Raw genomic sequence first — 23396 nt, forward strand, 5'->3', positions numbered from 1 at the left:
ACATGTACTCAATATTGTTAATAAAGGTAGCTCATGTTTATTTAGTGTTAATGACATGCTGTGCTCCGAGTTTAACGCTTTATAAACGTTGGCATCTCGAAACTTCTCACATCACCATAGTGAAGGCTTCAGTGTTATTCCTAGTCTACAAGGAAAAGCCCAAAGCTCTGGACACGTTGGATAACTTGCACAATGATTACTAAATTTTGAATCAAGAGCAGTTGCTTTCCAAGGAGAGTTCTTTTATATTCTTTTAACTTCTATGTTACAGTTCGTTAGATATTTTAATCAGGTGTTAGTTGCCTTGAGTGGAGCTGTTTGGCTGGCTGCATGCTTTATACCAAGTCTGGCATCTTGGACATCTAAATTTTGATAGTCACAAATATCCATCTAGGAAATGTTCAAATATTTCTATGAGGATTTTGTCCAATTTTATTTAAAACAATAAAACTCAGAAGCAACCTGGATAGCCAATGATAAGCAACTATGTAAACCAGCTGTGGCGTCCTCACGCTCCAGGACAGTGCACAACACTTTGGATCATGAACAGAAGAGTTTTTAATGACATTGAAAAAATCCAAACACATTTAGTTGACAGGGGAGATAACAATCTACTTTTACCTGTGGCGAAAAAGAATATGAAAATGAATATATGCATGTTCCTATGTGACTGAAGCACTGTGCTGTTCACCAGAAATTGACACCACATTGTAAACTGACCACACTTCAATAAAAATATATTATTAAAAAAGTCCCCCCCAAAATCTACTTTTACAGAATAGTCTCAGTTATTCATGCACATTAATTTATTTTCCAAAATGTCAACCTCTGCCATGCATGATTCTAAGTGAGATGATGCATATAAAGTGCTGGATTCAGTATTTAGCACAGTCAGCACTCAAGCGTTAGTCATTGTTATTATTGGCAATTATTCTATAATTAGGAAAAAATATGAACAGAACATCATGGGGATCTACGCCTGTAGGCTTTTCCATTCTCCAAAAATGACTTCTAAAATGCATCTGCCCCTCATTGGGAAGTAAAATATGAGACTATAAAATGTAAGTTTACTTAAGCACAGGCATATTCAGGGTTAAAGCCTTTAATTGCAGAGTAAAACATTTTCCCTCTTTCCCAATTTTCTGTGGACTAGTAAACGACTATTTCTTAGGATTTTACATGTGTTTAATTGGCCTCACTTGTGGTTTTATGCTTTAGCTAACATTTAAATTTAACACACTTCTTAAAAAAGTTCCCAAACCCTTAAAGGCAGACTTTCAAAGGCAGACTTTCACCAGAAGTCTTTCAGAACAAAAATAAAAGTGGTTACCATTTATTGAACACCTACTATCTGTCAGGCAGGACAACCCTGTGAGGTAGATATTATCATCCTGTCTTTCAGATGCGGAGACCGAGGCTCAGCTGGTAAGTGGCAGAGTCTGGATCTAATCTCGCCATCACGGGGCATATAAAATATTGAAAAGTCTGAAAGCCCCATAGAGAAGTTTTATTTTTGTAGTGAATATACATGACATAAAGTTACCATTTTAGTCATTTTAAGTATCCACATCAGTGGCATTAAGTGCATCCAATAGAAACACTTTGTAAGCAATCATTTCACCAACATTCCTGCCACGTATATTCATACTTATTTCCCATATTAAGACTGGATCCAGTCCTTCGAGGTTGAGGGAGGAGACAGACAAAAAGGAAAAGGTTTGACAGCCACAAGCATGTGATCCAAAGAAAGCAAGCCACTGCAGAACCAACCAACTCACCACCCGACCATCTGCCATGGGCCAGATCTGAGCAGCTGAGAAGTTGGAAGGAGCTCTAAGCTGCGCAGGGAGTTCTCTGCTGTATGTGTGTGTATAATGCAGGCACTCGTGGAATAGTTTAACTCTGTCATCTTGCACTACCCAAGAAAAATTAGAAATCTTTTCTTTGAAGTCCTAGGCAACATAAAGAAGCTTTCCAGGTCTAAACCTTGATCCTTAGGTGCCTCGTTAGCGCAGTAGGTAGCGCATCAGTCTCATAAACCTTGATCCTTGTAAGACAGGCTCTACACAAAATATGTATTTAGAAACTTTATAGTCTCTTCCCATCACCCTAGCATGCTGCAGACACCTGTGCACTTACACAACCTCCATTAAGCACTTGCTCAGGACAGACTTCTACCTCAGGCTACTACTACCAGGAACAGAATCACCCATCCAGATTACTGAGGCATACAGATAAGCCAATAATGGGTGACAGCCACCAGACGTAGCAAGGCCTGTCATATCTGCCCAAACGCTCACCTCCAATCCATGCCCTCCTTTGTGTCTCCACAGCCACCACCCTAATTCGGGCCCCCATCATCTCTCGCCTGAAATGCTGCAGGTAGACTCTAACAGGACTTCCCAAAGTCCACTTCTACACGGCCACCAGCGTCACGCCATTCTCCTGCTTAGACCCTTCCTGTGTGTTATCAATGAAGACAGGGCCTTTAGGGAGGTGAATTAGGTTAGCTATATGGGAGGGGCCCCAACCCGACAGGTCTCAGTCCTTATAAGAGGAAAAACACACCCGCGAGCTCTCCCCCTTTCTGTGTGTGCACAGAGGGAAGGCCAGGTGGAGACGCTGCAAGGTGGCGGCCATCCACAAGCCAACGAGAGAGGCCTCACCAGAAACCAAGCAGGGGGCACATTTGTCTCCATCCTTTGGGGGTTTACAGTCTAGACAGAAGTCAGCAAATTATAGCCTGAGGGCCAGATTTGGCCAACAATCTTTTTGGTCAATAAAGTTTTATTAGAACACATCCTTGTTCATTCCTTTATGCACTGTCTTTGGCTATTTTCCACAACAGCAGAGTTGAATAGTTGTGACAGATACCAGATGGCTTCAGAGTCTAAAATATTTACTATCTGGCCCTTTACAGAAAAAAAGCCTAGTGACCCCTGAACTAAAACAAACAATAATAAGAGATAGCCACAAAACAAGTGGCCACAGCCAGATAAAATCATTACTGACCTGGATAAGCCATGCATGCCTTGGGGATGTGAGATAGACTACCAGGTCCATAGAAGTGGGAAAACGTCCCTAAATAACGCAGTTGCCCTGTTGTTTGGGAATCGTACTGCTTCAACTGCTGCCCAGCTGTGTATCTAGAGAAGACACTCAACTCCAAGTGCCTGAGAGAAGCACGCACCGGCATCTCCCGCTTCGTGTGAGGAAGCTGTGGCCACACAGTGTCTAATGCCCAGTTCAATATGGCATCTCATCATTAATCCATCTGCTAAATCGTGGCACCAAATGTAAATGGGAATAAACGTTAGAGCAAGGAAGCAAAAAACGTTATCAGGATTTTTTTAAATTTATCAATATGATGCAGCATTCAAGGCTGTTCTGGTCACATGATCTTAAGAAAACAGCCTTAATTAGCTCCTGCTTAGGCTGAAGAGCAGCACGATTTATTGGAAAGAACACGGGTCTGGATTCAAATTGTGACTCTACTATTCACTAGTTTATCACTTGGGTGGGTTATTTAACATTTTGGAAGCTTACTTTTCTCATCCATGTTTAAAAAAAAAAAAAAAAAAAAAGGAGGGGGAGGAAGATGTCTCATTTTCCATCCTGCCTTCTGCAGGATTCAGCCCTCTTGGTCATAAACCCCAGAAGACAAGAGGGGTAAATGGCAGGAATCCCAAACTCAAACCCCGAACATTCATCATTTGCCATCTTTGAATACTTGGCTATGAAGTACTTGTGAAGTGAACGAATTCATGAAATTCTTTATTCCCTCTGTGGAGGCGGGGATGCTGAAGGAGAAAGGAAAAGGGAGCCCAGGCAAAAACAAATACCCTTTCTGCCTTTGCAACAAAACTCTGAAGTCAGAAGTAATGAAAACACAAATTTTTGTTGCAGTCGTCAGGTTTCTAGATTCAAATGCAGGGAAAATAGAAACAAAAAAAGTTGAGTTTTTAAAAATAAAAAGTTGAGTTTTTGCCACTGCGAGGGTACGATCTGTACACAGACCACACTCAGAGGCTGAAGAAGGCCAAGATTTCCCGATCAACGATATCTTTGTGGTATAAATTTATTCGTATCCAGGGTGACCCAAGCCTAAACAGGAAGTAAGAGTCACAATATTCACTTTTGTTCATGTTTCATCATACTTTTTTTTATAACTCTTTAAAGTCCTCAACAAGAAAGGGTACTTCTGAAATGGCTTTTTCCTCATTTTCTTTGCCTATTATTATTATTAAAGGTAATGCAAAATATTTAACATAACATATGTCAGTACATTTATAGTACATTTGCGTATTATATTTCTCTATGCTCTATGCTATCTATGTATGTTTTTTTTTATCATATATTCCATACTAAATGTACTAACTTACAACTCTGGCAGGCAGAATCTAAGATCCCACCACCTGGTGTTCATGCTCTTGTGTAATCCCCTCCCCAGAAAGGTCTGGACATAACGCGTGGCTTTTAACCAACAGAATACAGTACAGGTCATGCGGTGTCTTGTCCACAATTAGATTACAGGAGACTGTGACTTCCTTGTGGACAGCCAGCTCTCACTCCTACCTGGCTTGGAGGAAGCAGCTCTCCTATGGAGAGGCTCATATGGCAAGAAATTAAGTGGACATATGGCCAATAGTCAGCAAGGGGTCCTCAGTCCAACAACCCTTAAGGAAATGAATTTTATGCATGTACAGCATGGTGACTATAGCCAACAATACTGCACTGTTTATCTGAAAGTTGCTAAGAGAGTAGATCTTAAAAGTTCTCATCACAAGAAAAAAAACTACCACCGTGTGATGATGGAATTAGCTAAATTTGTTATAGTTATCAGTTCACAATATAGACATGCATGTATCAAATCATTATGTTATACACCTTAAATTAATACAATGTGGTATGTCAATTCTGGGGGGGGGGGAATACATCTTTTTAAATTAAAAAAAAAGGAAAGGAATTTTGCCAACAACCACACGAACTGAGAAGTGGGTCCTTCCTCAGTCCAGCCTTCAGATGAGATGGCAGCCTGTGCTGACACCTTAACTGACACCTCGTGAGGGACCCTGAAGCAGAGGACCCGCTAAGCAGTGCTCAGATCCCTAAGCCAAAGGAACTACAAGACAACATACGTGGGTTGCTTTAAGCTGCTAAGTTTTGAAGTCATTCATTATGTAGCAATAGATAACTAACACACATATCATTAATCACAAATAACAAGAATTCTATCGTAAGATATCTAATATGACTGCTATTATTTCCAAGTTATTCCAAAGAAGAGCCCCGACTAAGAGGCAGCAGAAATCTCTAGTATCCTAGTCAGTCCAGACACATGCCATGCCCTGTTTGGAATCTGCCCGATCCTCTTGAGAGGAAAAGCCGACAAGTCTGATGACAGTTGTAATTAGACAAAAAAATCTCACGCAGCCACAGTAATAAAACCTATCTCAGATCTAGATTAAATTCAAACTTTATACTGTTATAGAAACAACATGATTACTGTTCCTAGGACAAACAGGGTTGAATTTTTTATTTCCTCCCAAACTAAAGCCGAGACAGCCTAGAAGCCTGGGATAACTGACAGAAAACTAAGGGACCATTAGTATCACCGCTGCGGGGGCAGCTCAGCCAGGGCCTTGACTCCTGACAGAAAAGGCTTGTCTGGGCCCGCAGCTGCATCCTGTTCCCCCGAAAGTCCATCCCAGAGCCCTCTGCCTCAGGGACCGACTCCCACTTGACACCACCCAACTTTGATGGTCACCATCGAAAAAGGCGCAGGGGAAATCCCAAAACCTTGACCTCTCAGAGAAGGGTAGTTTTTTCATTTTCCTGATAAAACTTAAAAGATTTCTTGGTGAGATTATCATCCCAACTGGGTCACGGGCTCCCCAGCTCATCCTAGTAACGATGACTATCTCTTGCTAGTATTAAGCTGCCCTTACAGTTCACCTCTAAGTGTTTTCACACCGATTGTCATGAAATTATTCTGAAATGCGCGGTCAGGCACTAGCACTGCCATTTTACCAAAGAGAAAACTGAGGTGCTTAAGGAAACTTCCCAAGGTTATTTAGCTCCTAAGTGGTAGCAGCGGATTGGAATCAGGCCCACTGACTGCACCCCCGGCTCAGTGCTGGCGGTGGTGTGGTCCACACTTGGGGGATTCAGACGGCAATTCACGCTTCCTCCAAGAAGCATCAGAGCCCGCTCCCCTACTGCAAGTGCAACCACTTTCCTCGTCTACAAACCAACTTAGGGCCTCCTCAGCCACAAGAAAAACGTAAGCAAAGGCAATGGGGACTCGACAAGCAAAATAAAGTCAACCTTGGGGTCTACAGACAGGTCTCTCTGCCACCGAGAAGCTGGAAACTTTTAAAAGCCTCCCACTTTATATCATGTTAAAGTGCATTTGAGTCAATAATTACGTCCTCAGCGTTTTGAGCAGGGCTGCGTGGTGGGAGTCACAGAGGTGGGCAAGAACTGGGGGTGGGGGGGTGGGAGAGAGGTTTTTGGGAATGAGGGACAGCAGGAGAGTAGAAGGCACCACCTGGCTGGAAGATTCAGGGGGAGCAGGGAAGAATGAGTGAAAGGCTGGTTGGAGTCATCCTCCCGGACCCTGAGGACTTGACCAGGCTTTATTCCAGGGAGTGGAGAGAAAGCACTGAACCTATCTGCAAGGAGAGAAATCTGACCCGCCCAGGGCTTCAGGAGGGTGAATCTGATAGAGGACAGAGTGTGGGCGGCCAGGAAGGTGAGAGCCAGGCAGGGAGACCATCCAGAGGTCACACTGGACAGTGAGCATCTCCCAGTCACAGTTCTGTCACCTGTAAAACCCAGCCGTCCGGTCATGTTACCTCTGCAGCCACGTTCAGAAACAATGCTCAGTGTGTGAAAGGAGCTGAAGCAAGAGGGAATCCAGGCCTGAATTAGGCTGGTGGCAGCTAGAAAAATGTGTTTAAAATTAAGGCCAGGCGGGGCTGCCATTCTTCTGTCTGGAAAACTAATGGGGAAAAAAAGGAAACAAAAGACTAGAACTGGTTCCCACAGGATAATGATGCCAGATTTCCCCAAATGTTTCTTTCCTTTGGAGATTCAGCCTCAGTCCACTCTGTGTTTTTATAATAAATACTGAAAGTTACCAGGAGAAAAGCATTGTTATTGTCCATTCAAGCTTCATCCGTACTCGTTCGCGACAATGGTCCCATTTTCGCTTCATTATTATTGCCTCTATAATTTGGTTTTTAAATTATATTCATGCTTAAATAATATACTATCATAGGGGGCTTTACAATTGACAGTTGCCTGGAAGCAAAGCCTCCAAAGTAAAATAAAAAGTTAGTCTGTCGAGTTGAATTAATTTTAGGGTTTGAGGAGTCACCAGCCTATTGAGAGATGGATGTATTTGTCGGAAAGATTACACTACAGAGGGATGTAATAATTAGCATCGTGTTGCAGAACAAAACATAAATCTTAAAATTTTCAATCCACAAAGAGACGATCTGTATTTCCCATTCAGATTCAATAGGAACCACTAGTTTAAATAAAAAGGTAGGAGAGGGGGCAGATGTGATAAGTACATGGGAAGAAACACACAAGTTTCCTAGTAGTAAGAGTAATATTTCCTTGCTAACAAGAGTAATATTTTATATTACTAGCAATAAAATAATATTTTACATTACTAACAATAAAAGAATATTTTGTATTACTCTTACTAGCAATCAAAGAAGGACAAATTGATAAAAATGTAAGACACCATTTTATGCCTATTAACAATATTCACTGACTACTTCCAATGCTGGCAGTAGAAAAGCTGAGTGAATTCTCTGTCTCTGTCTCTGTCTCTGTCTCTGTCTCTGTCTCTCTCTGTCTCTCTCTCCTCTCTCTCTCTGTCTCTGTCTCTGTCTCTCTCTCTCTCTCTCTCTCTCACACACACACACACACACTATTGCTGCTGACACTGAACTTGGTACATTCCAGTGGAAAACAATATAGCAACACTTTATGTACCAATAACACTAAAGATATTTGTAACATTTGACCCAATAATTTCAATCACAGGAACATTTCCAATAGAAACAATTCAACAAATGAAAGAACTCAATTCACAGAAAAATTCTTCATGGTTGTTGTCAGCTCTCCCAAGCAGTCCATCAGGATAGTGGTTTTCTAACCCATGATATTAGTGTAGCCATTAAAAACAACAGCCCTAGAAACATAGGAAATGCTTTAAATACAATATTTTCAAATATAGTATTAAAGCAGGGGGAGAGAAATCAGAATTGTGTCCTATTGCTGCAGCTTTTGTTAGTAATACATATATGCAGAGTTTGGAAAAGAATTTTTGTTCTGGAAGAAGATCCCCACTGTGTATGTTTTTCCTCCCCAAATGATCGACAACTGACACCCACCCACCCCTCGTATCTGAAGACTGTTGGGCAGTCACTTACGTGCTGGGCTCTTTCAATGAAATCCGCACAGCACACCTAAAAGGCAGGTATTATCCTCATTTTGCAGACTTTAGAGAGGTTAGGTGACTTCTCCAGGGTCACAGAGTGATATTTCAACCAGGTGTGTTTGCCCCTCAATCTCTTCCTATTTGCCATTGGGGCCGTTCAAAGGAGGGGAAAGTTGTCTCAGAGTCAGAGGAACCCGTCCACCCACACTGTCTTCCTCTCATCCCATCTGTTTACCAAAAGCGGCAGCATGAAAGCAGGTTGCTTTCATCCAGAGGTTTGAGCCCAGAAAAGGGATGGCTTGCATGTCAGAGCAGGAGTGATGAGACCTATCTTTTTATCTTCCATATCATCACACCTTCCCAGTGCATTAGGAAATGCAAGATTCCAATTCTCTCTGAAGGATCATGAGATGCCACGAAATCCAGTCTGGGTCCGTCTTTTCCTCGGAGCCCTTGCTGACCTACACTCTGTGCCAATGGAGAGCAAAAGACACCGACGTTCACTTAACTTCCGGGCTTTCTGCAATAAAAACAACAGAACTCAAGGGCCCTGGGCAGAGGTCCAGTGACAAGGTGATTTAGAACTTTTCCCATCCCGTCCTAATCCATATCCAAAAGGTCTGTGGCCTCAACTGAAAACACTCCCTCGTTCTATCTTTCCATATGGAAAGATGTTTCAAATTCTCCCAATAGTCATATGTAAGTACATTTCAAGGTTTGAATGGACAGTATGTATGACCGATACATCAAGTATGATCAGGTCACCTACCTGATGTCTTGAAAAGACACTGTGATGGTTTCATGACAGTCTGTGCCTGGTGACAGTCTCACTTCTCAATCCATTTGAATGTTAGCACCTTCCCAAATTCTGGGTCTCAGAAGATTAAGGGATGAAGGCCAAATCTGACATTTAATCACGGTCTCCTCTGCTGCATTGAAAGTCAGCTTAGAGGACACAACTTAGACTACAAACTCTTCCCTGACAGCTGCATTTACACCCAAAGTTTTGGACCAAGATCACACTGGAAACATATGGCTAATATCTTATATGTCTCTTGGAAACACATTGGGTTTGAACAATCTCCAAGAGTTTCCTTCAGACAGACAGTGATTCTATCTGTTCTGGCTTTAAGATTTTTGGACAAGTCAACTAAGTGTCTAAGTTTCTATGTACCTGATAGGTTTAAGGATTTAAGATAATATTTATAGAGTTTCTAAAGCTTCCAGTGTTTTTCTGGGATGATGGGTGGTGGTGAGTGTTTAAAGAGCAACTGACTGTGCGTTCTGTGTATCAGGCACTGAGCTGAGTGCATGGCACGTATTATCTTATTTCATTTGCTGAAGGTCAAATTATTATCCCCATTTTACAGACAAGACAACTGACCTTAAGAGAGTTTAAGTGCTCTGTCCAAGGGCACAGAGGCAGTAAATGGGATGAAGTTTCTTGTTGAAAGGCTATGCTCTTGGTCACAATATTCAGTGCCTTACTGTACCCCAATAACATCACTGTGGGGGTAAGCTGGAGAAGAGATATTCATCCAATTTACAGCCAAGGAGACAAATAACTAAGAAACACACAGTTAAATCTGTGTTGGAGCTAGAACAGGTGAGTGGCCAGACACCTTGACATCCTCCGATCTCTCTACTCAGGCCTTGGCCTCTGCGGAAACTGAGAAAGGGGGACGGGCATCAATGGAGGTCACCACTAGCAAGTGTAGGTTCACTCTTGCGAGAGAATTTCTCCACTGTTAGCTAGAATCCAGGTCTCTGATTTTAGAGGCAATGCCTTTTGCCCTCTGTTGACTTGGGGGGAAGCAGTCCTTAGAGCTGCCTGGTTTCCTGCTCTACTTCTGTGAACAGGCCTCCTGCCCCCTACCCCGCCCAACCCCCCACGCTGACTGGGCAGGAGGTTTCCAAAGGTACCCCTTGGCAGTGCTCCTCAGTGGAGCCCCTGGGGCAGTGGGGCCCAGCAGTTCAGCTGCTGTCTTCTGCAAATCTGACTATGGTGTACTACAGAATTTTTATTTGAAGGCTTCCAAAATACATATATATATATGATGATGATGATTACTGCCTTAGCTCATTCTCCCAGGAACTAAGAATAAAAGATGTGTGTGATATTGTGATTTATAACAAGAAATATGTATTTGGTCTTTGTTCGGTTCCTGGCACAGAGCTCCTAAGACCCTTGGAACTTTTCCAAGTGACGAGAGTTATACAAGTGTCTTTTGCTATTTAACAGGGTGACTTTTGGAAAGAACCCAGGGATTGGGAAAGGGGCTAGAGATTGAATCAATCACCAATGGCCTGTGATTTAACCAATCATGCCCATGTAATGGAGCCTCTGTAAGAGCCCTAAAGGAGGAGGTTTGAAGAGCTTCCAGGCTGGTAACAGGTAGAAATTTGGGGACAGTGGCACACCTCTCCCCATCTCTTGCCTTACACATCTCTTCCATCAGGCTCCTGAATTATAGCCTTTTATAATAAACCAGTAATCTAATAAGCAAAAGATTTCAGTTCCCTGAGCTGCTTTAGCAAATTAATTGAACCCCAAAAGGGAGTCATTGGAACCTCCCATATAGAGCCAGTAGGTCAGAAGGACAGGTGACAATCCAGACTTGCAACTGGTGTCTAAAGTTGAGGGGAGAGTAGTCTTGTCAGACTGAGCCCTTAACCTGTGGGATCTGATGCTGTCTCCAGGTAGACAGTGTCACAATTAGGTTGAATTGTAGGACAGCCAGCCAGCGTCAGAGAACTGCTTGGTTGCGTAGAAAAAACACACCTGCTAGAATTGGGTGCAGGATCGTTTAACATGACTCATCCAAATTCCCACAGGTAGTCGGGGTCAGGCTGCCACTGCAAGGACCTGTAAGAGGGAGGAGGGGGTTGGTTGGTCCAGCTTGCAGGTAATAAGGAAGTGCATCCCCAGCAGCAGATTCAAAAACAGCAGCAAAACCAACTAAAAAGTCATAATTTTTAAGACTTTACTATCACCATGAATGGATGTCAGTGATAAAACACTCCTCCTCTGAAAAGCCCTTTGGTTGTAATTACTGCTCAGTTCCAAACTTAAAACAAAAACAAAAACAAAAACGTATCTACAATAAACATGGGATTCTATGGAAGCGAATTCTGAGAACTCCTGGTTACGCAGCCCACCTGCCACATGCAAGTTCAGCTGCAAGTTTGCTGCAAGAGTAAGTCTGATGCTGCCTGCCAGCAGTTAGTGTCGTCCACCCCCTGGTACTACACACGCCCGAGCTTCTGCAGAAGATTTGCAATAAACGATTTTAAAGAGACAGAAGGGTGAAATAAAATTTAAAACAACCAATCAGAAAACAGACCGCTTCCTTCAATTCTATCACCGTCCACAGCCACTTGGAGTTTTTACTTGGGTTTAAAATTTAAAACAGTGAAAACATACAGTGAGTTCTGACTTACCTCCAAAAATTCAAAATGAATTCAAGTGCAACCAAAGAAAATGTCGCTGCCTGGGTTTCTTTTCCACATATGAAAATTATTCTTATTCATTTCATTCCTGATTGTTAACTGAAAATAATTGTGTCCTATACAGGGAGAGGTGTTTAAGTGATCTGCACGGGGTGTCAAATACTCAGGGTGCACCACAGCTGGCCGGTCTCCAACTTCATATCACACTGCCTGCTATAGAGTTGTGTCCCCTCCAAATTCATACGTTGAAGTCCTAACCTCCGGTACTGCAGAATTCAACCTTATTTGGAAAATAGGGTCGTTGCAGATGTAATTAGTTAAGATGAGGTCATTAGGATGAGCCCTAATCCAGCGTGACTGGTGTCATTATAAAACGTGGAAATTTGGACACAGAGGCAGAGACACACACATATAGGGAGAATGCCAGGTGAAGACTGAAGTTATGCTGCCACTAGGAACTAGCAGACACTGGGAAAGAAACCTGAAACAGATCCTGGCACCTTCAGAGGGAGCATGGCCTTGATCTTGGACTTTGAGCCTCTATAGCTGTGAGACAACAAAATTCGACCCTCTAAGCCACTGGGTTTAAGGTACTTTGTTACAGCTCCCCTAGCACATTAATACACTGTTTCTATGTGTAGTTCTAAATTCCTTAATTCCTACAAACAAAAGATGTTAGGGTCAGATACAGCTTACTCTGCATCTACACATTCAGAATTCACTTCCCATCCTGTGTACCTAAAAGGGAAAACTGTGGCTAGCTTTTGTAACAAATTATGTAATTAAGATGTAAATAACCATGGTTTTTATCCCCTCTCTAATTACCCAAAGATAAAACATACTTTTCTTTTCTTTTTTTTTTTTTTTTGCCACATATCTAAGTTATAAGTTATTTGCAGGGAATAACAGGAAGAAACAACTGGTATTTAGTGCAAATAAGGAAAGGCTGCTCAAACAGGAATGACTCATGTACGCCTTGTACAAACATCTAGTCTGCTTTTCATTTTAAGAGAAAACAGAAACCCAGGGAAGTATCCAACATCTATTAAGACATCCTCAAAAATGTTTTGAGGTTTTAAAAAGTGCCAATTAAATAAGCTTTCTATTCCATCTCTTAAAACAACATGGCCCCAAGAAAAGTGCCAATTCATTCTAGAACTTTTTTCTGCGGTCATATTTTCTCCTCCGGATCAACATTTGCTTCCCTTTAAAATCTCTGTGTACCTTTTGGGGAGCAGTATCACACGGTAACAAGGGCTGGCACTGGATTTACCAACACCTCCCCCACCCCCAGCTTCCACCACCCCCAACACAAAGGATTGGGATACAGAGAGAACATTTTTTTTTTTAAGCGTGGAAGTGAAATAAAATGTAAACCAACCAACCAAAATACATTTGAATTTTTTTTTCTTTCTCTTTCACATGCCCCCTTCTCCACAGACCCCAGACTTCAACCCCCATCTCCTTCAAGGACTTGTAATGACAAAGAAAAGTTACTTTTTTGACCCTATTGTTATCATCATACTATTTATAACTTTCATCATACTATTAATAATGCTAATGAACTTCTGTATGTTCAACGTGTGACTTCACCTGATTTAGGTGCTGCGGAACTCTGAGTTGAGTCGGGAAGACCACTCCTCTATTTAGAAAGCAGGCTCACTGCCACTGTTCCCTGTAGGTCTGGGGAAGAAGCAGGCTCTGGCAGAGATGTCCAGAGGGCTCTCCCCATCGCCTCCCACCCTACCTCCCACTCCACCGCTGTTCTCAAGAGTAAACCCTCAACTGTCCACTGCAAATCAATGCCAGGGATAAGTTCCCAATAAGTGGCAAATCTAACTTTCCTGGACTTAATATTTCAACACAATGATCCTCCTGAGCTTTTTTAAAAAGAAAAAAAAAAAAAAAACAGTGTAAGAATAAAGGGAAGAGCATCAGTAGGAGGTGAGGGGCTTAAAGAATCCATAAATCTTCCTCGCCAAGTCAGGAGTGAACATGCACACATGCTGTACCAACCCAAGAAAAAAAATTACTTAAAAACCTTTAAATACTATTTGGATCTGAGCTTTGGGTTAGATATCTGGAACTCATTAAAATCTTTTCAAAGCACATTTTTGAAAGCACCCTGAAAAGACTGAGCTGTGAATTTACATAAGGCCATCCCTCAGTATCTGAGTTGTGGCACACATGCTCCATCATATAATCAATGAAAAGCCAAGCTACGCTCAGGACTCAAAGGTGGCGTTTCCGCCCCAAAACAGGCCACCTCTGAACACTCTGCAGCCAGACCTGCCTAGAAGGTCAGCCCCTGGGCTCAGGGCTGGCTACCACTCAACCCATTCTTCGAGGTCACACCCTCTCCTTTGCTTTTTCACCTTAGAGGTCTGGCCATGATGACTCTGCACCTCAGCTTTCCAAAGTCTAAATGCCACGCACAGAAAACAACGTTGCCCAGCCCTGGCGTGGCTCATCCTGTGTATGTCTGCATTTGTCACGTGACGATTTACCTTTATGAATGTTTGTCATGGTTTAAATGCTGAGGCTATCAATAAGACAGGAATCATTTGAGAGAGATGTAAATGTTGCCATCTCGACCAAATACAAAATACAATTAATGTTCAAACACATTCTGAAACCTGAATCAATGACTGTCAGTGACTGGCTGTCCTCGGTCACATGAGGAATCTGAGATTTTGCAAGTTGTCTTCAAAGGTATGATTAGTTTCAGGTCTGCATTAGAAATGATAAAGGTCCTGCTCTCCACTCCAGCCCTGCCCACCGAGGTTCCTCCCCACCCAGCCACCCCCAACTCACGGGGACACACTCACAAAGGCAACAAGGCACTTCCATTCCTTTTCCAGATCCTCCAATCCTGATGTAACGGCTTTTTCATTTGTACTTGGACAACTTACTCATCTTTGTATTCTGCCTTGTGTACTGGCTGCTTTTGTCTCTAGAGAAGTAAATTTCAAAGGCTCAAGACCAAGCTCTATTTCTCTTATTCCCCAAGTGAGGCAGAATTGAGAGATGGTTAAGTGCTCCTGTCTGAAGACAAAGCGTCAGACAGACAGGGCTAAAATCCCAGCTCCACCTCTTACCACTTATGGGACCTTGGGAACAAAATCTTCACCAAGCCTCCTCATTTGTAAAATGAAGGTATAATGCCTATCTTACAGGTCCTTGTGAAGCTCGGTCTTGGTCTCATGCAAACTTCTTAGCAGAGTGCATGGCACTGGGACCCAAGTATCCACTGAGAGCAATACTGGTGACCCATTTCATCAGAAACGCAGCAAGACAGTGTAGATATGAGAGAATGAAAAATATGTTTCTCCTCAACCAACTTACATAATTATAAACTACTATAAACCTAGAATACTCACAAACTGAAGTTTTCAAGTGAAAAGCAGAGCAAGAAAATCAAGATAATGGTAATCTTTATACTGGACTTCAGAGTTTACAAAAAGTTTTCACATACCATTAACACACTTGGGTTATACGATGTCACTGAAAAGTCAATTATTTTTGCTTTATTTTCTCTGATATCTCCATGGCCCAGAACAGTATCTGATACACAGTGGATCTTTAATAAAGAACTACCAAATGAATGAACTTTATAGGTGAAGAATAATGCTCAGAGTTCAATGTTGTATCCAGATCCTCAGAGCTATTAACAGGCAAGGGACCAGAACCAGGTCTCATCACCTGAATCCAAATCCTGCATCCTTTCCTCTCCATCACCTTGTCCCTTGCCACTGGGGTAAGACTTCAGAGAACTATGATCATTTCAGGCACTATGTATTTTCTAGAGGATAGTAACTCCAAGATCTCCCAAAAGTGGACCCCAATTAAACAAACAAAACTAACATTCTTGTGTCATCTAGGGAAGAGTTATAGTTAGTAATCTAACTATCTAAACTTAAATGCAGATTTTTGCTCTCCTCAAAGTCTGCATAGCAAACAATCTATCACGGTAGGAAAAAGAGAAACAAACAAATTTCAAGACCAGGTTTAATGGAAAGATGTGGCTGAGTTTGGTTTGGAATAACGTTGGGGAGGGAGGAAACTGAGGTAGACATGAAAGGCCACTGGCCATGGCCATGAACCTCCAAGGAGGGCGGGGATTATACTGTTATTTCTATCTTTATGTGTGTTTGAAACCTTCCTCAATTAAAAAGAAAAACAAAAAAACTAGCCTTAAACTAATGTATTACCATTATACCCCCACCATATGCAGTCTGCATGTCCTAATTCACAACACGGGCTCTGAAGGGACCAGACACTTTGTGCAGCCATTAGCCCATCTGCAGAACTCAGATTCAACAGCTCACATGAAATAAGCTTTTGATAGTCAAAAGGAGAGTATTTTAAAATGAAACTGAATATTTCACATTTGCCTGGTGCCGGAGGAGGCACGTGTGTGCCTTGAATCACTAAGAACATTTAGCACTGACCTTGCTTTTGTGCATAACTAAGAATCACTTTTAGCTCCGATACCATCCCCATCCTTTATATTTCCTCCTCCCCTAATATGTGAGTAAAATATTGTCATTATCCCCATTTCAAGGATGTGCAAACTGAGGCTGAGACAGGTTACGTGGAGTGTTCGAGGTCATACAGCTGGTTGCCATAGGACTGAAACTGGAACCATGTCCAAATTCTCCAGTCGCCAAGGTCATGGCACTGGGACATGATACAGCATCCCCAACACGCCCACAGCTCACCCAGGTAAAGAGTGTGGGTCTTTCTACCAGCCATGAGACTGCAGGAAAGCTTGTTAAGTAATATTGCTTTTCCTCCATTTTCTCATCTGTCAAATGGGTCAGGTAACAGTGCCTGCCACTTAGGACTGCTGTGAGGATGAAATGAGCAGATGTATACAAAGTTCCTGGTTTAGAGCCAGGCCCAGAGGGAGGGAGCACTACACATCAGTCATCATAATTCTCATGTGAGAGGATTAAAGACTAGAAGAAATGTGTGAACCACTTCAGGAACAGCTGAGGCATTACTACAGCCCACGCCGCGGCTCAAATTTACCTTCGTTTGTTGAATCATTGATGGCGAGGGGGATACCTAGCTTGTAACCTGCTGTGCTCGGGCCCCAGGAAACTGTCACCCTAGTACTGAGGGAGACATTAAATATTTCACTCTCCCAGTTGCTCACAACAAAGCAGCCTGGGGTGGATCCATTACCTGCTTTTTCAGATCTCCTGAGGAAAGAAAAATACGCCACAATACCCAAACCCTGGAGTTTAAAATATAATCTCAACAGAACATCTTACAGCCTGTATCTTTGCATAATGAATAAAAGTGGGGTTTTTCTGGCATGAGAAAGTGTTATTTTCAGAAGCAGAAACTGTCTTTACATCTGACACCTCTGCCACCATAGAAGGTGTGAATCTTGCCAGCCAGAGACACGCTATACCAGCAGCCAGAAACAGTCTCGGGTTGTTTATCAACCATGTGTAATCGTACAATGGAGAACCCCGAGCTGAACGCACTCTTATATTCACATATTACACACTCAGCAGACTGCTTTAATAAACTGTTCCCAGGATAGTATCCTATTTCAATAGTAAAACTGATGCATCATATAACCACGTCAACATTTGGGAAGGGAAAGATTTTAACAGAGACTGAATCTTCTCAGTTTTTTTCCTACCAAGATAAAAATTCTTGATAAAATTTTCTGTGGTTTTGGCAGTTTCACACTGACTGCTGAATCAAGTTAATCCATGATTATTTGTGTGTTTAATGATTGATTTCTTCACTATCTCTGGATCCCAGGACGGGCTCTCTCCCTGGTCAGCTGCTTGGCCTCACCTGTTTACACAGGCAAGCTTGCAGAGGGAGCTCGACTTTTAACTGTTTGAAGAGTGGGCAGAAGTGGTCAATATCCTAACCGTTCCCAGGCCCTAAACACAGAGACCCCCTTTGACGTTTTTCTTAAGTTCTCTACAGTCATAGCACAGTTATGCAGTTATTTCCTTAGGATAAATTCTAAGGATAGAATAGAATAATTGTTAAAAAAAAAATTCTTCTCTAAAGATAGAATTGTTTCCACAGGTTGTATCCGAAACTAGTAGAAAAGTGGTTTTAATTGATTAAAGAAATACACTTAAGAAACTTAAGAGCTCTTTCTCTGACATTATCCTTAAGTTAATGTTTCTCTTACAAGTACTCAGGTGTCAAAAAACAAAAAATAACAAGTGTTGGTGAGGATAAGTTGGAACCCTTGTTCATTGCTGGTGGGAATAAAAAGTGAGGGAGCCATTGTGGGAGAAAGTATGGGTGGTTGTTCCTCAAAAAGTGAAACATAGAATTACCATACAATCTAGCAATTCCATTTCTGGGTATACGCCCAAAAGAGGTGAAGCAGGGATTCGAGCACATATACGTACGCTCCTGTCATAGCAGCATTATTCACAATAGCCAAGAGGTGGAAACAACCCAAGTGCCCATCGATGGATGATCGGATACATTGTGGGGTATGCATGCGCACAATGGAGTATTATTCTACCTTAAAAGGAAATTCTGACACAGGCTACAACATGGATGACCCCAAGGACATTAAGTGAAATGAGCCAGTCACAAAAGGACAAATACTTTTTTTTTGGTAGTGTGTTTCTTTTTTTGAAATGATTGAAGTACAGTCGATTTACAATGTTGTGTTAATTTCTGATGCATAGCATAGCGATTCATTTGTACATATATATCTTTTCATATTCTTTGTCATTATAGGCCATTACAAGGTATTGAATATAGTTCCCTGTGCTATACAGTAGGGCCTTGTTGTTTATCTATTTTTTTTTTTTATAAAGTAGTTAGTATCTGCAAATCCTGAACTCCCAAATTATCCCTCCCCATCCCCTTTCCCTACTGGTAACCATAAGTGTGTTTTCTGTGTCTGTGAATCTATTTCCGTTTTGTAAAAAAGTTCATTTGTGACAAAAGGACAAACACTTTATGATTCCACTTACGAGAGTAGTCAAATTCATAGAGACAGAAAGCAGAATGGTGGTTTTCGGGGGCTGGGGGAGTGTGTAGAAGGGAGATATTGTTCAGTGGGGGCAGAGTTTCAGTTTGGGATGATGGAGATGTTCTGAAGATGGATGATGATGATGGCTGCATCATGGTACATCACTTCATGCACTTAATGCCACCTAAAAATAGCTAAAATGGTACATTTTATGTGTCTTTTAACCCTAATTTAAAAAAATAATTACTCAGTTGTTCTTTATCTCCTCTGAAGAAAGGAGAAGAGATTTAAATCAGATTTCAGCTAAAAATTTCCTGACAGGACAAGCTGCCCAAAGAGTAAGTGAAGTATCATCTTTAGAGATGCTTCTTAAGAATCTGCTCCTCTGAGCCATGCAGTGCACTGAAGGCTGAGGACACAGTGGCACACTGGAAGTCAGGGATCCCTCCCTTCACAAGGCTTATGGTTTAGCTCAGGGGGTTCCCGAACTTTAGCAGGCATCAGACCCCCCTGGAGGGCTTGCTAAGCACAGATTGCTAGGGCCAACCTTCAAAATTCATGATTCAGGAGGTCTAGGCTGGGGCCAGACAATCTGCATTTCAAACCAGCTCCCAGGTGATGCTGGTACCACTGGTCCAGGGACCACCCTTTGAGAAGCTCTAGTGTAAGGGGGGAGACTCACAGGTAAATAAGCTGTTTCAATCAAGTGTGGCAGCTGCCACAATGGGGATCCACCTAAGACACAAACCAGTAGGGGCACCTATCTGTCCAAGGAGGGGTCAAGAGAGCTTTTCCCAGAGGAGATTCTATAGAATTGACATCTAATCTGAGACCCACAGGACGGGTAGGAGGGAGCCAGGTGAAGGGAAAGGAAAGGGCATCCCAGACAGAGAACACAGTATTTGCAAAGGTCTAGAGGTGAGCATGCACATGGCCTGTTCTTGGAATGCAAGTCTGTCCATGTGATACGGCAGAGAACGAAAGGGAAAGTGATGAGCGAGAAAGTGAGAGGTGGGCAGATAATGAAAGCCACTAGGAGCCTAGAGTTTATCCTCAGGACAATGTGGAGTCTCAGAAGAGCTTTCAGCATTAAAGGACTTAAGCTCTAAGGACTAAGGTCAGATCATAAAGTCCCAGGGAGGGCTTCCTTCTAGCAGAGACACTGCCTGAGGGGTTCAGGAGGGGGCGGTGGCACTTGCCCCTTTGATTCTAGTTCATCCCACCCCCAGCAAAGCTCGAACTCCTCTGAAAGCCAGCTGCTGCCTGAGTAGCAGGCTGTTTGAGGTGGGAATAGTCCAAGTCCACTGTGAGGCCCCATTGGGTATCCACACGCCTCGTGAGGCAACTTAAATTTCATTAACTCAAACTGAATTAAAAGCCAGGTCCTCACAGTTGCAGTAGCCACATTTCAAGTGCTCAGTAGCCATGTCCAATAACTAGATATACGACACTTTCATCATCACAGAAAGCTCTACTGGATGCTCTGGTCTGGGAGAGATGGGCAAGGTTGGGTCTAAGACATGCCAGGCATCTTGGTTTTATTACAGGAAACCAGCACCCAACTGGTCTGAGCCTTCATTCATGAAAACACACACACACAGAGCTCTAAATTGATTTTTTAAATTATAGAGTTAAAAACCGAGACAACTGGCTATTCTTCATAATACATATTCAAGATACAGATACCCTAGATACACTTACATGAGGAGACATACAGAATATTTTTTTCCCAAGCCACTGAGAAGAATCCTAGAATCACACCTATTCTCCAAAGCCATGTTGAAATCCTCAAAATAACTGTCAAGGGGATTGATGGAGGGTACTACACCCGAGGTTAAAATTCTAAAAGGCCGTTTTTACTGCTTGTGTGCCAAAAAAAAAAAAGTTAAGGTTTTACAGCTTTTTCTGTATTGTGTATTTTTACCTACCTCATTCAATTCACCCGATTCTTAACATTATATGGCTAATCCTTACTCGAAGTTCTAAAAATAAAAAGGCAAGAGGTGTTGCCTGCCAAGTTGGTAACAAACCCCAAGCCAAGGACAGAAGTGGAAATTGATGCAGGGAGAGAATGAGTTATGCTGTAAAAGGAAACACACGCCCGGGAGAAAGCTTTAACCCTTGGGCTGACCATAACAGCCCTCGTTTTTAGCCACTTAAAAAAAAACCCAAGAAGCCAGAGGTGAGTGATGATTTCTGCAAATAAAAGTCCAGAGATGCTTTTATTTTCCCAGCTGGGAAATTGAGCAAGATGCAATTGAACAGCCTGAGGAGAGAAGCAAATAGCCAAGAGCCACCCTCCACATCCCCCCAAAGAATCTGGTCGGGGAGTTCCCAGTGATGAGCTGGGTCCTCCCAGGCTGCCTGAGCATTCTGGTCCTGATGCCAAGGGAAGAGTGGCTTTGGGAAACGGACCCAGACAGCCCACATAAAGCCTCCTTGTTCCACATTCTCCGGACCCAGGAACATGAAGGGGAGGGTATGTTACAAAGAAATAGGAGTTGGAGTCTGCATTGCTCAAGCCACTGACCGACCCAGGAGAGCCCAGCCACCTCCCCCACCCCCAGCCCTGTCTTCTTCCAGCCTATCCTCGATGCTCCATCTCTGCCTGGATCTGCCCTGCAGGGAGATGGCGATCAGGAGTTAATCAGCTCCCTCCTCCATACTCTTGATTAGAATCCTTCCTCAGGTTAAAACCAGTTTCTCTAGAACCTTTCCAGGAATGCCCATGGGACTTTCTACAACCAGCCCCCATGAATGGAAGACCATTTATTTACCAATTCCTGGCTTAGCTAAAATCAGGAATGACCAGCAGAAAAAACAAAACAAAACAAAACTCAGCATAAGGCTCCTTGAGGGTGCTGGGGCAAAACAAGAGGCAGTTAGCATGTGGATTATCTCAAGCAGCAGGAAAAAACCAAAGAAGATCTCAGAACAGACAGTCAAGATGGGAGCTGGAGAACACAAACCCATGAGGAGCCCTGTGCCTGCAGCATTCCAGACGCCCAGCAAATGGCATATATTATCCAAGAACTGTTCATCTGTAATTTTGACTTACTGTATTAGTGGTAACACTAGCCAGCATTTACTGAGCTAATTCTTTGCACCAGGCGCTGTTTCCAACCACTAACACGTACAAATGCATTTAAAACTCACAAGGACCCAGTGAGGCTGGTCCTGTTGTTCCCATTTTACAGATGAAGACTCGGGTCAAGAAACTCCCCCAGGACCTCACAACCAGTACGTAGGAGAGCCTAGATGCAAATCTAGTCAGTCTGCTTCCAGCATCCTGCTCGTAAAACCATCATGCCTGGAACTCCTCTCTCTTGTTCTTAGGCAGAAGTACCTTAGCCCGGCAGGCCTCTCCTGGTACCCTACCCACCCACACTGCCTATAGGAAGTGCATTCTAAGATTTTAGTTTGTTGTCTGGAAATAGCGCCGGATCTTTCCAGAGAAGTCTACAAAATGCTCATGTGCTTTGCAGGCCTGTGTTCTATATGAAATGGTACCGAGGAACTTGGACTCCACGTGCAGTAATATTTCTGTGCAGTTTGGAATACCAGAGGCCCTCTCACCACACCCCATCTTCCTCGGTCCATGACCTGCATGAGACCTAGACTACTTCCACTCTCTCCAGCCAGGCCACTGGGAGAAGAGGGAGCCCCGAGAGCCAAACCATCGAGACAAGAGCTTAAAGGGTGGCAAAGGGCTAGAGGAGGAGGAGAGGCTGGGATGGGGACTCAAGATGAACCACAGCCAGCAGGGCAAAGCCCGTGTGAGGGACAGGTGTGCGGGCCTGCCTCCTGCAGCAGACGTCAGGTGCATGGCAACAGACTCATATGTGAAAACATCTGGACACATTACAGTGAGATACAAGAACAGAAAAGCGACAATCAGACATGAGTTTTTAGTGCCTCCCCTCTGCTAAGGATACGGACTTCTGATGTTATGGGGAGGAAATGAGGACTTAGTGCTGATACAACTGATGGCAGAATTAAGATGGCACATCTTTTTCACAACGACCTCATAAAATCAAAATAGAGCTATTTCTGTAGGAGACTAGCTCCCTACTTAGAGGATACGTTACTGGTCCTTCACATGCTCAGATGGTCTCACTGGGCATGATATGGTCCACCCTCAGACGTGAGCTTCATACGTCTCTTATTTCAAGACAATTCCTTTCGATGCCTTCTTCTGGCCCTTCAGTCTGCTTTCTTTATAATTCCTAAGTGATCTGAGATGACCAGGTTTCCATTACTTAAGCTTCCAAAAATTAGGCTGAGGAGTCGTTTTTAGGCGTGGGCACTTATAAAGTCCACTGCAGAGTTTCCTCTGTAATAAGTGATGAGTCACTCAGGCCACACACACAGCGGCACACCCTGGGGTCCTGGCTTCGAGTCTAAGTTTTATGTAATCCCCAATAATGGAAACCACTGAGCTGATCGGAATACACCCAGTTTCCAATGATCGGAGTGGTACTAAACAAGATCAATTCGTTTTCCAGTAATGTG

General features: G+C 42.9%; 1 protein-coding gene across 3 annotated transcripts in view; it reads right to left on the bottom strand.

Annotated features, from left to right (window-relative positions):
* The window catches only part of ATP8B1 (ATPase phospholipid transporting 8B1), a 102689-nt gene that overhangs the window by 53780 nt on the left and 25513 nt on the right, over positions 1 to 23396 (bottom strand). Inside the window, exon 2 of one of the 3 annotated variants that reach the window (XM_032470654.1) lies at positions 11241 to 11324. The exons of the other annotated variants lie outside the window; for them this stretch is intronic. The gene's annotated coding sequence lies outside the window, so the exon portion shown is untranslated. The remainder of the gene's footprint in view (positions 1 to 11240; positions 11325 to 23396) is intronic. 3 annotated transcript variants of the gene reach the window in all.

The sequence above is a fragment of the Camelus ferus genome, chromosome 30 (assembly GCF_009834535.1).
Source record: "Camelus ferus isolate YT-003-E chromosome 30, BCGSAC_Cfer_1.0, whole genome shotgun sequence".
NCBI classification, from domain to species: Eukaryota; Metazoa; Chordata; class Mammalia; order Artiodactyla; family Camelidae; genus Camelus; species Camelus ferus.